Source organism: Strix aluco, chromosome 14 (assembly GCF_031877795.1).
Source record: "Strix aluco isolate bStrAlu1 chromosome 14, bStrAlu1.hap1, whole genome shotgun sequence".
Lineage (NCBI taxonomy): Eukaryota > Metazoa > Chordata > Aves > Strigiformes > Strigidae > Strix > Strix aluco.
The window spans coordinates 739,106-754,771 of NC_133944.1; the positions used below are offsets into that span (position 1 = coordinate 739,106).

The 15,666-nt window shown below is 49.8% G+C and overlaps 1 protein-coding gene across 2 annotated transcripts in view; it reads right to left on the bottom strand.

Moving 5' to 3' along the window:
* The window catches only part of ZFHX3 (zinc finger homeobox 3), a 671,960-nt gene that overhangs the window by 171,991 nt on the left and 484,303 nt on the right, over positions 1–15,666 (bottom strand). The window contains exon 5 of one of the 2 annotated variants that reach the window (XM_074839587.1): positions 14,102–14,427. The gene's annotated coding sequence lies outside the window, so the exon portion shown is untranslated. Of the gene's footprint in view, positions 1–14,101; positions 14,434–15,666 lie in introns of those variants that run through there. The other variant, XM_074839591.1, reaches the window with a different exon arrangement.

The window sequence follows — 15,666 nt, forward strand, 5'->3', positions numbered from 1 at the left end:
TTTTGTTTTTAATACTAACCCAAATAATTAACTTCCCGGTTTGTTTCATAGCATTGAACAAGGAATGCAGTTGCGGTCAGTTTTTTCCATTTGGGAGAACCTTAATGTAGATGTATTTTATACTGAAAGGTAATAAACTGCATGTTTGTTAGTAAGTATTTCTACTGAAATGTATCAAGCTTTCCATATTTCTTAAGGTGGGGGCAGTCATTTGAAATTTTGACAAGTCCCTTTAAGTGGGATGGGGGGGTGAAAGAAGAGGACAGATTATTAGAAGATTATTTGAAGAAGGGCTGTGCTAGTTGATACGTTACTGGAAGCGTCTTGCATTGGGAAGATAGTCACAGGTTTTAAGAATTGAGGTTTAATACGTACCATAGTTATTTGAATATTATAAATGCAGTGTACTGTTACAATGCGCATGCTGTGTGTCAGTTCTTACGGTCTGTTAAATGGAGAGACTCCAGTACGGTACCAGTCTGCCTTTAAAAGCTGCCCTTAAAAATTTGTCAGTCCCTGCTCAAAATACGTTTGTCTAGCTTACAGAAGAATAATTGTTAACATTACTTGCCCTTCCAAAAAAAAAAAAACCCGAACCAACCCACCACCCAACAAAAACAACCCCAAACAAAAAAATTAAAAAAAAACCCAACCAACAAATCCAAACCAACAAGCCCTGGGGCAAGTAGAATTTTTCAGGGCTGCTTGGTGCGCTATCTGCAAAGGTGCGTGTAATTTGGAACTGTTGTTCTTGCTGAATATGAAACAAACGTGTTTTGATGGTGAAGTTGAGGCGAGAATAAAGTAACCCTTGTCTTTCAGTACTTGGTGTAACTTAGAAGAGGTGCATATTTTCACCAGAGGCTGTAGATCCGGTGGACGGGTCTGAGAAGGGGTGCTGCCTGTGTACACGCTTTTTGCAGAGCAAAGAAAAAGTAAACATGCGGAGAAGGTGGCGAGCAAATGTAGTGACTCTGTCGATGCTCCAGAAATAGGCACCTTCGCAGGAACATGTGCAATCGCGGTCTGGTAGCCACGTACGCTCTCTCTACGTTTGCACTGCGAGTTCTAGTTGTGTGTTGCTGTCCTTTAATTTCCCATGACAACATATGGATTCCATAAATGCAAACATGCCGAAGTGCATCTGTCTGGGTAGTTAACACAAACCAAACATCCCCCTTTTTTGGCGACTGCTGCTGCTCCGGCCGTGCTGCGCCGTGCCCTCCTGTGACAGCCTCTCACTGCTCCTGCATTCTTGTCCCTTCACGCTCCCGGGGTGATGCCCCGAAAGGCAGGAGGGCAGCGGGTGCCGGGGTCAGGGGCGGCCGTGCCTGGGAGCCGACGGGTTAAGCGGGGAGAGGGGAGCGCGCCCTGTGGCCCCCCACCCTCCTGGGAGCTGGGTCCGGCCGAGCAGGCTCTGTGCGGGGGTCAAGTCCTAGGACACCCCCTCCCCTCCTGGCAGGGGCAGGCGGCGAGGCTGTGAAGGGGCCGGCTGGGGCAAGCGGTGGCAGAGGTTCACCCCCCATCCTGGCCGCAGGCTGGAGGACAGAAGGGTTCCCATTTCTACCAGGGTGCAAAAAGAGGGGAGGGTGTGAGAAGAAGGGACCGAACAAGTGATGACTGCAGGACCAGCCAGATAAACCGCTGCGTAAATACCAAAATAAATCTGAGGAATCAAGGAATAATTTGTACAGCAATCGTTAGGTACAATTACACATACGTGCATGCATTTCTCCTCCAGAAAATTTACTTCCCTTAAGATTTCTTTGTTCTTGGCAAAAAGACAATCCAGTTGCTAAAATGTGAGAAGGGACTACCCTTGCTTTAATTAGAAATCATGATACAGCCTCATCTGTAACGCTACGGATACCTCTTGTTTCTGTCTATGTATCTCTACACGTGCACAGATAGGATTTTTGGTTCAAATAGCTTTTAATGTGCTTAGTAGAAGGAAGCTCTCAGTATCAGATCTGCAGGGAAAATAAGGCTGATTTTTCCCATAGGAAACCTGTTAAAGACGCAGTTGAATTATTAGATTAACCCTATTATTTTGTCTTGCAGCATATCTGATATATTTGTGCAGAGAATGGTATAGCTTCATTTATATGTTATTTTGAACAGACGGAACTAATACCAGCGCTTTAAAGGAAAGTTATTATTTGTAAAAATGTATACAGATTAAGAGGAACAACTTGTAGCAAAATGTTTTTCTGCGGCAGCGCGTATGGCTCTCTGGACATAACTTTCAGAAGAGATGGTTGTTACCTTTCACATGTAAAATAGGGGTGAGCGGCATCGGTTCCCTGGGTTCTGCAAGGACACCGAGTCCTCCCCTGGAAATCTGGCCGGGCTGCCGAGCGGCTTAGGAGCAGCTCTGTCCGAGGCAGGAGTGGGCCAGGCTGGCGGAGGGCTGTGGTGAAAGTAGTTGACTACGGTGAATTTTTAGGGAGTCGCAACCACGTTGCCTCGCTCGGGCACCGGGCTGGCTGCACCCTGCCTCCCTCCGCCCGGCACTGGGGGAACTGGGCTAAAGCTCGGAGGTGGAGAGGCCGACTGGGCACGAGGGACTAATGTGTGGATATAGTAAGAAAAAAGTTCTGGGCTATCTTTTTTAATTCAGGCTTTAAAAATTATTGGGGGGGGGGGGGGGGAAATCCCGCTTAGAAAAAGAATCTCCATAATATCATCCTCTTACGTAGCTTTGTGCTTCTTGGAAATATGTCTGAAGAATTAGAACAAAGCGTAGAAGGCCAGAGTCCTTGAAGGAGCTCCAAATGATAAAGTCTGCCATTCATTTTAAACACAGCGTGCATTGTGAAAACACAGGTCAATTTGAAGGCATTTGTCAGATTTCCAGTTCCCTCTACTCCTTTGCAATGGAAATTTGCAATCAAATCCCTGTACTAGAGTTGGGATGCCTGGCTTTATCAGTTTGTATTACTTTATGCTCAAAGCATTGTCCAGGTGAGCTATCTTTTCATTTAGAAAGTTTGTTTGCATGAAGTTGCATACAAGAAGGGGGGGAGGCTGACGTGAATTAGGCTGGAGCAGATGCATTTATTTAGGGGTTTGGAAAGGGGGGAAAGGGCAGACGATCAGCAGCGACTGATTGCAAGGGGCTGTCTAAGCTGCAGAAGCGATCTGATACCGTTTAAAGACGCCCAGCAAGAGGCATGGAAAGGGATATTCCAACAGCAGCGTGTTCATTGTTGGGATGCAGAAATGCAGCAGGGCTCAGAAGGAGAGACGCACTGCTGAGCAATTCCAGCCAGATAACGGGAATTTCTTCTGGGGGCACGTACGTGTCGTTGAGTGGGCAGGGGGCTGCCCCCCCTTATTGCCGAGAGGTGTGGGTACACTCGAGGAGGGGTCCGTCTTTCTCTAGAAGGAATACATACTGCAGGCTTTGGGAGAGGTGTGGGCTGGGGGGGATATTCAGAGGAATGTTCATCCTCCTCTTTTGTCTTCAATATATTTTTGTTTTTTTACCCGATTTATTAAAAGAAATCTGTCCATCTGTTTTGTCATCACTGGACTCACTATAGCGACTGGGCGCGCTGGGACAACCACGGGCTGTTCCAGCTGCCTCCAGACCTCTGGCCAGGCTGCTGTAGTCAGCCTGACTAAATACCCCTTAAGTCAGCCAGCACATTTTTAATGCGAATTTGCTGGTTTTGCAGGCCTTAACACAAGATGAGTAGATGTGTTTGTGATGGAAATAAACACTTGGAATGCATCTATATGTTTCTTGGCTTTTTTTGGAGAAATGAAGAAAAAAGTCTTGGCATTTAATTAGGACTCACTAACCTGATAAATATTGAACATCATTTCTTTGTGAGCTGTTCTCTGTGCTCAGAGCACTCTATGGATGTATTCCTCAATTGCACTTGTTTAATGCCTATATCACCTCATGCCTATTGTATTTATGTTGTCATCAATGTCAGATTTTAATTAAACAATTAAATCACTGTCACAGTAATTTCCCTAGAAAACTATTTTAAATGAAAAATCCCACAATAAATGTTTGGGAACCATCTTAAAAGGAAGGAAGAGGGAAATAAGTTACAAAATAAAATTACAGTTCCTACAGAATTAGAAAGGGAAAAAAATATATCTTTTCAGCACTGAGAAGAATTCTGGTTTACAGGGTAGTTTCCACAGAATTTGGACTGTGTCAATACAGTGACCAAAACAACCTGGCTTGTCTTGGCGCTAGTCTGGGTCTTTTGGGCTGAGCCGGCGGTGGAGGGACCCTGGCCCAGGGCTGCTGCAGTCCCATAGTTGTCCCCCACTGTGGGCCAGGAGCAAGCAACAGCCCTGCAAAGCCTTCATCTTTCAGTGCAAGTCAGGTACCAAATGCTCCTTGGAAAATAGTCCATCTGCCTTCTTCCCATCCGAATTATTTTAGAATTAAGACGGAGATTTGCAGAAAAGGCTGCATCGAATTATTCAGTAAGTGAAGCACCAGTACCAGCTGTACTTACTATATAGCAACCACATACTCAGAACCCAAGTTGTAAGCAGTGAGAAATCTGATCTGACATAGCGTCTTTGCTACAGTTAATCAAATAGCTCATCTTTACCTCTTCATAAATATATGCTCTTACTCCTCTAAAACCTGTACTTCCTTGCATGGAAAAATCGCAAACACAAGATGCAAAATTCATCAGACAAGGTATCTGAAAGAATCATGCTCTCAAACGTACGCTCGCAATATTACCTGTATTTAACATAAGCACATTTGACATTTGCAGCGCAGCCTCCGACGCGAGGCGTGCTTATTGAAATTCGGATTCCAGCCTGTGATTTCAGCCGGGGACGTACCCTGCAGCTAACCCCGACCCTCCCCTATTAGCCGCCGCAGCCGCTTTGATTTGTGTCCTGGGAGGGCTGGCCCGGGAGCCGAGCGCCGGGGAGCCGCCGCGATGGCTGGGGGGGCCGCGGCTCCCCCCGCGCCCCTGCCAGCACCCAGCCCTGCGCCCGGGGGACGGGGGGTGCCTCCCCAAAGCACCCAGCCCCGGGCGGGGATCCTAGGCAGTATTTCTTTTCGGTCCGTGCTGCATTTTTATTGGAATGCAGCTTCGCAGATTGGGTTGTGCCTGGGATGCGTGTGGTTTCTATCAGCCCTGAAGTGTTTTACAGCTGGAGATGATTTGGGGGGGCACATCTAGCCTGTCCATTTGCAGCCAGGTCTGATGTTTGTCTGCTGCTGTCTCTCTAATTTTTTTCTACGTTGCCTCCATCAAAAGGTGAGATTAGCGGGGGGGGCGGGGGGGGGGGGGGGGGGCGATGACGACGACGACAACACCAGGCCCATCCCTCCCTCCTCCTCATTTTAGTTTGCTTCTCGCAGAAGCAGTTCGCCAGCAGATCCTCCTTCCTCCCGAGGCCGAAGCAAACCGGCAGGAACGGCCGAGCAAGCCGGGGCCGCTGCCCCGAGCCGGGTAGCCTGAGGCCTTGGCCCAGAGGTGGCTGCCTGGGGGGAGCGAGCCCATGCCCCAGCCCGCTGCCTCCACTTGCGAGTCCGGGGCACAAAACCTTTGACCGCAATCCAGCCAGTGACCCCAGTCTGGCCAAGCCCTGGCTTTAGCAGGCCGGAGCTGCAGCAGACACCTCCACGGCACTGCCAGGCCGGGGTAGCCCTCCCGCGGGCACCCCCGGGGCAGCCTCGCTGCGCCAAGGCAGCCGCTGCGGGGAACTTTGCTGAGCGTATGCAGACAGAAATAAGTGGTTTTATGCGTGGTAAAGGAAAGGGGAAAACTGACGAGGTTGCACTGAACCCTCCTCCAGGCAGGAGAGGCTGTGCTGGAGGAAAGTATTGCTCATAATGACACTTAAGCCCAGACACTTGAATGCTAAAGGTTAAACTTACATTCTTCAAGAAAGGGCTCCTTGCCAGCTTGAACTGTGTTGTGTGTTCACTATTGCCTCCTCCTCCTCTTCATCCACTCTCAATCCACTTTTGGTATTTGTTGAAATAACTGAGGTTGTGGGGTGGGCTTTTTTTTTCCCCCCTAATGTATGTTCTCTGTGCCAATCCTCAGCCTTATGTCTGTCACAGGGTTAAAAAAAAAAAAAAATCAGTCTAATGCCAGCACAAAAGCGAAGATTTTTTTTTTTCTTAGCTGCAAACTACTACAGCCTCACTCCAGAAAAGACCAGCCTAAGCACACCTTCTGTCCACCAGTGACACACAGTCCATTGAATGCCAGCCTCTAATTCCTGTCCTTAGCTGAATAACTGGAACGTACATTCTGACAATAAGGCTAAAAAGTTACTATAGAATTAAAACACAAATTGAAAGACTGATATAAATACAGTAAACAATAGGGTGGAGAAGTAATTTTTGGAGACAATCATCACAAGGCCTGGAGATGAAACTGGTGGCAATGCTTCCAAATGTTCAAGCCAAGGAAGGAGAAACGGGAAGATGCCCACCCAGGAGCAGCATTTTCAGATGAATTTCAGCATAATATTAAGAACCAGACACGCTGTTTGGATGCTGCATTTAGATCTTAATGATCAAAGAGCACCTTCTCCATATACTTTCATGCTTCTCCCCAGAGATATTTCCCATTAAAAAAAGAATGGCAATAACATTACGGTTGTGCATGCCTTCTAAAGCAGCCCCTTTCACACAATGTCACGTAGGCTTTCCGTGGAGAATCAGTCTTAGGTGGAAGCAAGAAACAAGGATCCCTACGTCTCAGCGGCACCAGGTAGAGGAGACCCAGACTGGAAGGCTGGATCAAACGCTTTGAGGAGAGGAGCGTGGAAAAGAGCCAGAGTGAGCTTCAGAAGTCAAACGCAATTTTTATTCGGGTTCAGAGATGATAAAAGGCTAGTGATGTTAATTTTTCCTACTTCCTGCAGCAAGGGAACGGGGGGTTGCAGTGCTCTGCATCCCTTTAAACAGCAGCTCGCTGCAGTGTGTTTCTTGGCACAGTCCTAATTGTATCTTCTGGTCCCAGTGGAAGTTCACACTTTTTAATATCTCTTATTGCTTCTGCAACTGCTGCCACTAGTCAGTAATCACAAACAGGAAGCCGTGACTCAGCAGAGCCATAACCCGTGGGCTGATGGTGGCCGGAGGAGAGGGAAGATCCTGCAAAACACCCACAAAGGGCTGGGCCCGGCCGGGCACCGCTGCGGGCTGCGTGGCGGGTCTGGTGTGCGCTCTGACCGGGGAAAGCGTCTGGAGACTCGGGTCCTGATTCAGCACTTCAGCTTACACCGAAACCTGGGAGACAACGGCCCCGGTGCCACTCCGGGCCTGAGCGCCACAGGAGAGGTTTCCCAAAGCCAGTCCCCGAAGCATGGGGCTGTCACAGCAGGGCAAGAGAGGACAGGGACACCGGGACCAGCCCCAGCTTTGGTTGCCCGTCTGTGCTCCAAAAAGCAGGATTTTTTCCCGTTAGAGAGAGGCATGGCAGAGGAGGCAGCCGGCGACCCCTCAGCTGGGGGACGCCAGCACGACCCTGTTTTCACACCAGGGCTCGGCTGCACCACGTCTCGTGTAGCACAGGGAGGGGGTGATCTATTCCGAGCCCAGTTTCGTCTGTTTTCTAACTGTATTTAGCAGTGAGTTTACTCCAGACTGAGCCTGCGTGAGTAAGTGTGTATGTAAGGGTTGAGGATTGGCTGCGGCAGGCAGAGGGCTTGCTGAAAGGCTTGTTAAGGAAGCACTACTGACCATGCAATCCAATTACATAATGCTTCAAAAAATAACCGTGCTGGGAGTCGTGTCTGGGCAGCGCGTTTCGGCAACAGAAAGAGGTATCGAATGTCTGTCTTCCAACCCAAAGGCTGATAGTATATTTGTGCCACAATCTGACACTGCGCCTCGGCCGTAAACTGCTCTAAAGAGGAAACTTGCTTCCAGGGGAAATGTCTGCTGTTCCCTTTCAAGGCAGTGCTGCACCCTGCAGACCAACGTTATTTGAGTCCTTGTAAAATTACCACTAATCTCTGCACTCAGGATGCCTTGCATTTTATGGGTACTTGCTATGACGGCAGCTTTGTTTTCTGGGGGTAAACGAAAGTGCTGAGCAGGGAGAAGCCGGCACCTGGCCATCAGCAGCGGCTGGGAGGGCGTTTTCCCCAGATTTCTATCCTTGCAGTTTCTCTCTGCTGCTCCAGACAGGACAGACATATGGACGATGTACAGTATCATACTATCATGCCTGGAAAATGCCTGAAAAAAATACTTTGTCCTGCTCCTGCCTGGAAGAGATTAGGTGTCTGTCCCAGGCAGGAGCCTGCACGGTGCTGCGATGGGTGGCGAGGGAGGGGATGGGAGGGCCAGGCTCCCAGCCGCAGCTTGGGATGACTGGGGATTTAGAAAACCCCATCTCCTCGCAGCGCAGGTAGTTTTTATCGTAGTTACTAATTTAACTGCGAGGCTGCTGTGAAAGGCGTCACAGAAAAAGCACATTTCTAGTGAATGAGGAAAGAGCAAGCTAAGAATATTCTTGGCACGTTGCAGAGCTTTCTGTACCTGAACTTGTGTTGTTCAGTTGCTGGGAACGCTTCACGCGACATAAGCCAGTTCCTAGGCTTGCAACAGACGCCTGGATTTTAACCTGTTCCCAGCCCGGGGCGCAGCAGAGCTCCCCATGCAGCCGGCCTGGCTGGGAGCTGGGGGCCCTTCTCCAGAGAGACCCCTCGGTGCCTCCCGCCCAGGGCTCTCACCGGCCTCTCCTGGGCTTTTCCAGCAAGGGAGGGGACCAAGCGGGTCTGCTGCAACCACCGCCCGTTAAATCAACAGACTCTACCTCCTTCGATCTGCCAGCACTGTCCTCCAGAGCGGGCACTGCGCTCTAAGCTGTGGCCCAGGAGAGCCGTGGGTTTGCTTCACTCCTCTGCCTTCGCCACCCGCTCCCGGGACCCCGCTGAAGGCCGGGGAAGCCGCCTGCGAGGACGGCAGCGGGGAGGAAAGGGTGAAGGCAGAGCTCCTCCAGCCCGGCTGCACGCTCCATCCGCTGCCTTCCTCCCATCTATTTCTAGACTGTTTACCTGGCAAGCACACATGACCGATCCAGAGGAAACGCTGACATCACCCGCCGCTGTGCCCCCTCCCGCTGCCCGCCGCCCTCGCCGTGCTCGGCCCCTCTCCCCTGCCGCCCTCGGCCGGCCAGCCCATGCCGGCAAAGCCTCTCCCGCACCGCGGGGCCGCCACAGCGCTGCTGCTTCCTGAGCAGCTCGGAGACATGTTGTCCTGTCCACCGCAACAACGCGGCCTGGCACACCGCTTCCCTCCACGCCCAAGGCGTGGGGCCGGTGGCCACCGCGCTGGCTGCGACACGACCCGCGCTCGACGGCTGGCAACCGCGCTGCCAACGGCGGGTGAAGCCCACGTCCTTTAACGCCAGCGTATCGTTCGTCTGGTGCGTCGGGCTTAAACGTACCGTTGCGTTTGCTTCCCAGCCGAAGCGCCTTCCCAACCCCCTTCGCATCTGCAACTCAAACCCTCTCGGCCCATGGCGCTGGACGAACTTTGCCGCCGTAGACCAGCTGCCTCCCCACCCACCTCACTGCCACGTCGCGTCTGTGTGCCGGAGAGTGGAGCCAGGCAAACCGCGCTGCCGGTTCCTCGCCTCCTTCGCTCTCCTCCCCAGGGCTGCTCCCGGATGCTGTCGGTGCGGGGAGCCCAGCCAGCTGCATCGGCCTCTCGTGGCAGGCCCAGGGGAGCCGGCAGCCCCGGGGACGGCTTGGGCCACAGCCGGTGGTGCAGGTGCTCGCTCCTCCGGGGGTTATTTATCCCGGGAACCCTGCAGCGGAGCTCTGGACTCGGGCTGCTCTGTGGAAGCTTTCTTGGTGCATTTGGGCAGCGAGCCAAAGTATGCAGTTTAAAGGAAATGTTTAATAAAGACACAGGAGCCTCAAACTGTTTATTTTTCCTCGCAGAAAGGTGGAGAGACGATGTCCCTGGAAACTGGCTGCCGGGCCAGGCGCAGGCCGGGAGGCCAGAGGCCGGAGCGGGGCGTGGGCTGTGGCGGCTGCGGGGGCTGAGCACGGCCTCTCGCCTCTCCCTCCCCTGAGAGCTCCGGCCCGCGGGGTCATAAACCGTGGGGGGAAAAGGCAGCCTATTAGTAACTCTATTAAGTCTCCATTAGTTAGGTGTGAACTCATTACCCTAATATACTTGGAGGTAGGATTCCACTTGCAGGACATTAGCACTGTAATAAGCACGTTTACCACCACCAAAGCTGGAGGGAGCGAGGGAGAGGAGCCCCCGACGCCTGGGGCAGGCCCGCACCCCTGCAGCGCGGCCGCCAAGAGGCCTTTTGCCCCCACTGCTCCTGCACGGGCTCCCCAGCTGCCCTGTGACCAGCCCCCCGACACCCCCCGAGACCCTCTCTTCCTGCAGCAGCGACAGGGGAGTCACCAAAAACACTCTGCTCGTCCATTCATCCCGCGGGTGGCTGTCCACATGGGCTGGATGTGGCCACAGATGCGTGGGGTGAAACGGGGGACAGAGGGCGCACAGCAACAGCTGTCGGGATCTCGGGGCACGTAACCAAGAGCAGGATAACCTGGGGGAGCGTGCCGCGGGCTGGCCGCTCGCCGCTTTGCTGCTGGTGCTGCTCTCCCGCCTTTGCCTGGCTTGGCGTGTGCCATGTTTTTGCACTTTGCGACGGGAACTGTCTTCCGCTGTCTGCAAAGCTGGGCACACTGTGAGGAAGTCACAGCGAACTAAACAACGAGCTTATAGGAAATCAATTAATTAATAATAGATTGGGTGCGGGAGCAGGGCTTCAACTGGGTTTGCTGAGTTAGCGCAATAAAAATACGACTGTAGCAATCTCTGTATTTCTCTACACGTTTTCACTCAGCTTTAACGTGCCAGGGTGAGCTGCCCGAGCCCAGGCAGCACCTCTGCGGCTGGAGAAGCTCCAGCACATTGTGGTCCTGCTGTCCCCAGGGCCTCTGGGTGCCCCGTGTGTCCTAGCATCGTCTGAATCAAAATACTGGTGAACAATGGTCTTGTGTTTGACAGCAGGAAGTTGAAACCAAAATAAAGAGGATACGGAAGCACAGAATGTTGCCTTTCAGAGACAGCAAAAGAGGAACCTGAAGCGTACGGCCACTAAACGAAGCCCTCCCTTGCCCTCTGCCAAAGCCCCTCTCAAACAGGTACTGCCTGCCCTGCAGAAGACAAAGACTCGGCACCATCTCCTCTGTATTCTTAGGCATACTTTGACAGTGCGCAAAAGCACAGTCCACGCAAAACTCTCCCCAAAACTAATTTTGAAGCCCATTTGTTCCTAAATAGGGCTAAACTGTACACGATCCCTGAACAAAGCTGTCCAAGAGCACATACGTATGATTTTAAAAATTATTTCAGGAGGAAGCATGATCTTGTATCTAAGATCCTTGGCCAAAAAGAGTATGAAATTAATGGCATTAAGTGCCTAAAAATACTCTTGAGGATCTGGGACTTGGAACAAGGGCCTGGCTTCTATTCCTAGCTCTGCCACAGACTGGCTGTCTGCGCTGAAGGACCAGCCAGAGCAGTAGACAGGGTACGCTAGAAGTGCCCCAAAATGAAGGCAAATGGGAATGGACTTCAAAACTCACTCCTCCATTTTTTGTCTTATTTTCCCGGCCTGTAGAATGGGAAAAATACTAATTCTCCGCGAGGGAGCAGAGCATGTAAGGCGTGATGTTGGTGTAAATTCTCCTGCTGTGTTTCCAGATGCGCGACGCCAGCTGCACAAGTACCACAACACCACGTCCATTTACAGCGCACCACTGATCACGCTCACCTGCCCTTTTCTTGCTTTCCTATTTCCAGGGAATTAACTCTTACAATTTGAAACATCAGCAAGTCCAAACAACTATGATTAAAAAATAAATTAACTGCTAGAAAAGTGCTTTCTCCCTCCCAGCAAATGCAGCACCTCCTTGCACTGGCCTCCTGGTCAGTGGCAACATTTCGAATGTAAGGATGTTAAATATCCTGCTAAATTCAGTATTAAATATGTATCTTTATCTCATTGAACAGGAGAGATAGGCATCCTTAAAATGCAATACTTGCTTTTAGCCCTGAAAAATCCTGAAATATTCACTTTTCATACATTATACTTTATCTAGGAAAATGATTTTGTCATTTAAAGCTGATTTTATGGGTCTTTTTCACCCTGTTTTACTGTTATCCTACTAACTACAGTACCTGTTTCTATGTTAAATGCAATACAAAAATGGATTTAAAAAATTGTGAAAGTTTCTAAAATTTGAACAACTTCCTAGTTGTAGGACGCACAATGATAAAATAAGAGCCCATCAGCAAAACCTGAGCTGAACTTACTGGTGGGTTTTCTACTTACAAAAAAGGGACATCCCAAAGTTAATTTGATGGGATCTCAAATCCCTGTAATTCCCCGTGTGTCTCAGCCATGAAATAACCTTTGGCATAGTAATTTAAACTGTTAAACAGAAGATTCAAAATAGCACACTTCAGTGATAAATGGGAAAGTTTATGCCCCAGAGTCGCTCTTAAGACAGCACGGCGCAATGAGATGGGACAAAATCCTGCAGAATGAGTTCTGTACAGATCCCAGACCCTGCCAGATTTTTTCATCAGTAACGATACTCCAAGAGAAATGAAAAGACAGGCAGTGAAAACCTCTGCTCGCTCCGCAAAAGGGAAAGAAAGATACTGATGTTTCCATGTGTGACTCTGTCTGATGAAATCAAGTATTCAAATGACTTCTGTTTACATAGTATTTTGAGAAATAATGCTAATTTGCAGAATTGGCATCTGGGGTACAAGTATACATACCCTGGGAGAGCACTTACAGAGCCTTTGTGAAGCTAAGTAATAAACGCTTTGTCTTCACCACACTATTTATGGGTTGCTTGGGGGCATCCTGCTTTCTTTCTGCCCCTACCTGGGCATAAAATTATTGCTGAACTAGGTTTTAATAAGACCAACAGTAAATCTGAATGACCACACATGCACAGCTATTCCTGCTCCCCTGATCTCCAGCATTAATTATAAAGTGGAACTGTTTATACAGTACATACCACTTTTCCTGACTTCTTTCTTGTTTATGTCTAAACCTTTATGGACATAAAACTTTGGAATTTGCTTTTGGAATAAAACTGCAATTGAAGTGCAGTAACTGTGCTAGAAAACAACTTTGCTATTGCTCCCCTGGTTCTGTGGTCACGGCAGCTTTGAGTCTGCGCTGGAACCTTCTCCCGTCCCAGCGTGTTGTTTCAGGTCACCTCCTCGCTGTCCCGTCTGGACTGCTCGTTAGAAACTCCAGCTCTAGATGGCTCAGAGCAAACGCTCCAGCTTTCCCTCCCGAGCCCTCTTCTTTCCTCTCTACTCTCCACTGTGTCTCTGCCCGCTGCGGGCAGCCCCGTGCCCCTGCCAGGCGGATCTGCAGCGCTGGCTCCTGCCTCTGCTGCCGGGCTGGAGCTCAGGGTGTCGCCCCGCTCGCAGTGGGGTGCAGTGGCGGCCGCTCTGCTCCTCCAGATAAAACACTCGCCCGTGTCCTCACCCACCCACACCCCCCCACCCCCCCCGGAACTTTCCTGAAAGAGTTTCTCTTCTACGGTAAGTTATTACAAAACCAAGAGACTTCCATCTGATGGCATACACATGTGCAGATACCAAAGTAACGTAACTCATGCTCCACAAGCACTAAATTATTCCTCGTCGCACTGACCTGACTGCTTGTTTCGTCAGGCTGTCACACTGTAAATTAATATGTTGGCTGTTTGGGGCTGAGAACTCTTTTTTCTATTTGTTCAGTAAAACAGATACTGTACACCCTGGGCACCATATAAAAATAATAAATTACTGTAGTACAGAGGCAAGGTATTATTCTTGTCTTTCCTTCCCTTTATTTTATCCCCTCCATCCTTTGCCTTCCCTCTGATCAATTCATCTTCCATTTACTTTCTATTTCTGTCCACAGGTTTTACTCTAATACATATTGCTCCAACATTCCAACCACGCCACCTGCTCCAGAATTACAAGTACAGAGGCTTTACTGAGGTGAGAAGAGGGAATCAGCAAAAACTCGAGGAGGGGAGGAGAAGAAATAATTACTGTAAGAAAATTAAGAAAAAGGAAATGAGGCTCTACCTGGTGTTGTCTCTTACGCTGACTTGGATGCCTTCGAATTTCTGCCAGACTCTTTCTTTACTCTTCACATCCAACACAGAAACGTGGGGACTTGATAGCCAGAAGAATCCAATGGGCCCCTTTATGCAGACAGGTTGGGGTGGATTAGTGTGTGTTTGACCCAATCTCCCTTGTAGGTTAAAATGTCCTTTAATTCTGTTGGGCTGTGTCGGGGTAGGAGGAATGAATAAACTCTCTCTTCATTTTAGTGTCCAGCTAGTGGAAGCTGCACAGGCTGTGTGTTAAGTCTGTCCAAATTCCCTTCCTCCTTGGCAAGGTTAGCCTACCTAGAAAAAGAAGAATTAAAAATAAGACTGTGTTTGGCTTCTTACAACTTTGGTTCTTCCCCCGTGGTTGTACATTCTACTTTCCAGTGCACGCTTCTGACTGGAGTTTTAACACATAGCCCCCCAAACGCTCCCTCATCATAATGGTGAATAATTACTTACAGTAATACTTAGTGCACCATATTTTAAAAGTATCACCTAAGATTAACTAATAAAAAAATCAACAGAATTTAATGCTTGTTCTTTTAAAAAACCAAATAAGCAGAGAAGTAAAATTTAAATATTTATTGAAAAACTAAATATTGTAGCCTTGTGCAGTTATTGGCAAGAGGTGCTCTGCAAATAAAACCACCACGAGCTGTTGCTTCCTACACGTCCGAGCGCGGGGCTGCAGGAGGCCCGGCTGCCCCAGAGCCAGCGCTGCCCACGCCGCTCACTGCCGCTCCACACCTCTCCTCGGGAAAGCTCCTCTCTTTCTGGCATGTTTGCTGCTCAGGTACGTGTGGGGCCCTCACCCTTCGTTCTCCTCTCGTGGTAAGGTCAGTGATGTAACCAGGACGCAACTCGAGTGAGAATTTACACACACCGATCAAACGCTTTGGCGGGCAACGGGCCCCCAGGACTCAACAAGGCGCTTTCCTCGTCCTCCTGAGCGCTCCGCAAGGCTCGGTGTGGTCTGTGTGTCAGGCAGCGCCTTGCCGGGCTCTGGGGATCCGCCTGGTTGTTCCCAAGGAACCAGACGTCACCAGAGCCGGGCCTGCAGATGAGCCTTTGGGCCTACGATGGGTTTCGGAGCGTCGGCATCCCGGGCAGGCTCAGCAGCGAGGGGAGGCTGCGCCCACGGGGAAGGGCTCTGGCTTCTGGCGTCTGATTTCCAGCCCTCCTATTCCACATGGCCGTGCATTAGGGATGGGCAGCGCTAGCAGATGGCAAAGTTCGAGCCGGGCTAATTAAACATACTGAGCTAATAACCTTCCATTTTGGGACTGGCATAATTCATAATTTAATGTATTGCTGCTGAGACATTAACCTTTCAACAACTGGCACGGTGCCCACAGCAGCCTGAGTGCTGACCATCTTTCAGGAAAATGAGTATTATTGTTAAAACAGGTATAAATCATTCATGGCTTCAGCTTTTGTGTCAAACCGTACATGAAAATAAGTAGTAGGCTGGGTAATTTATTTACCTTTTGGTGGTTATTCTTATGATTTCATGATCATATTCTGTGATTCATAAAC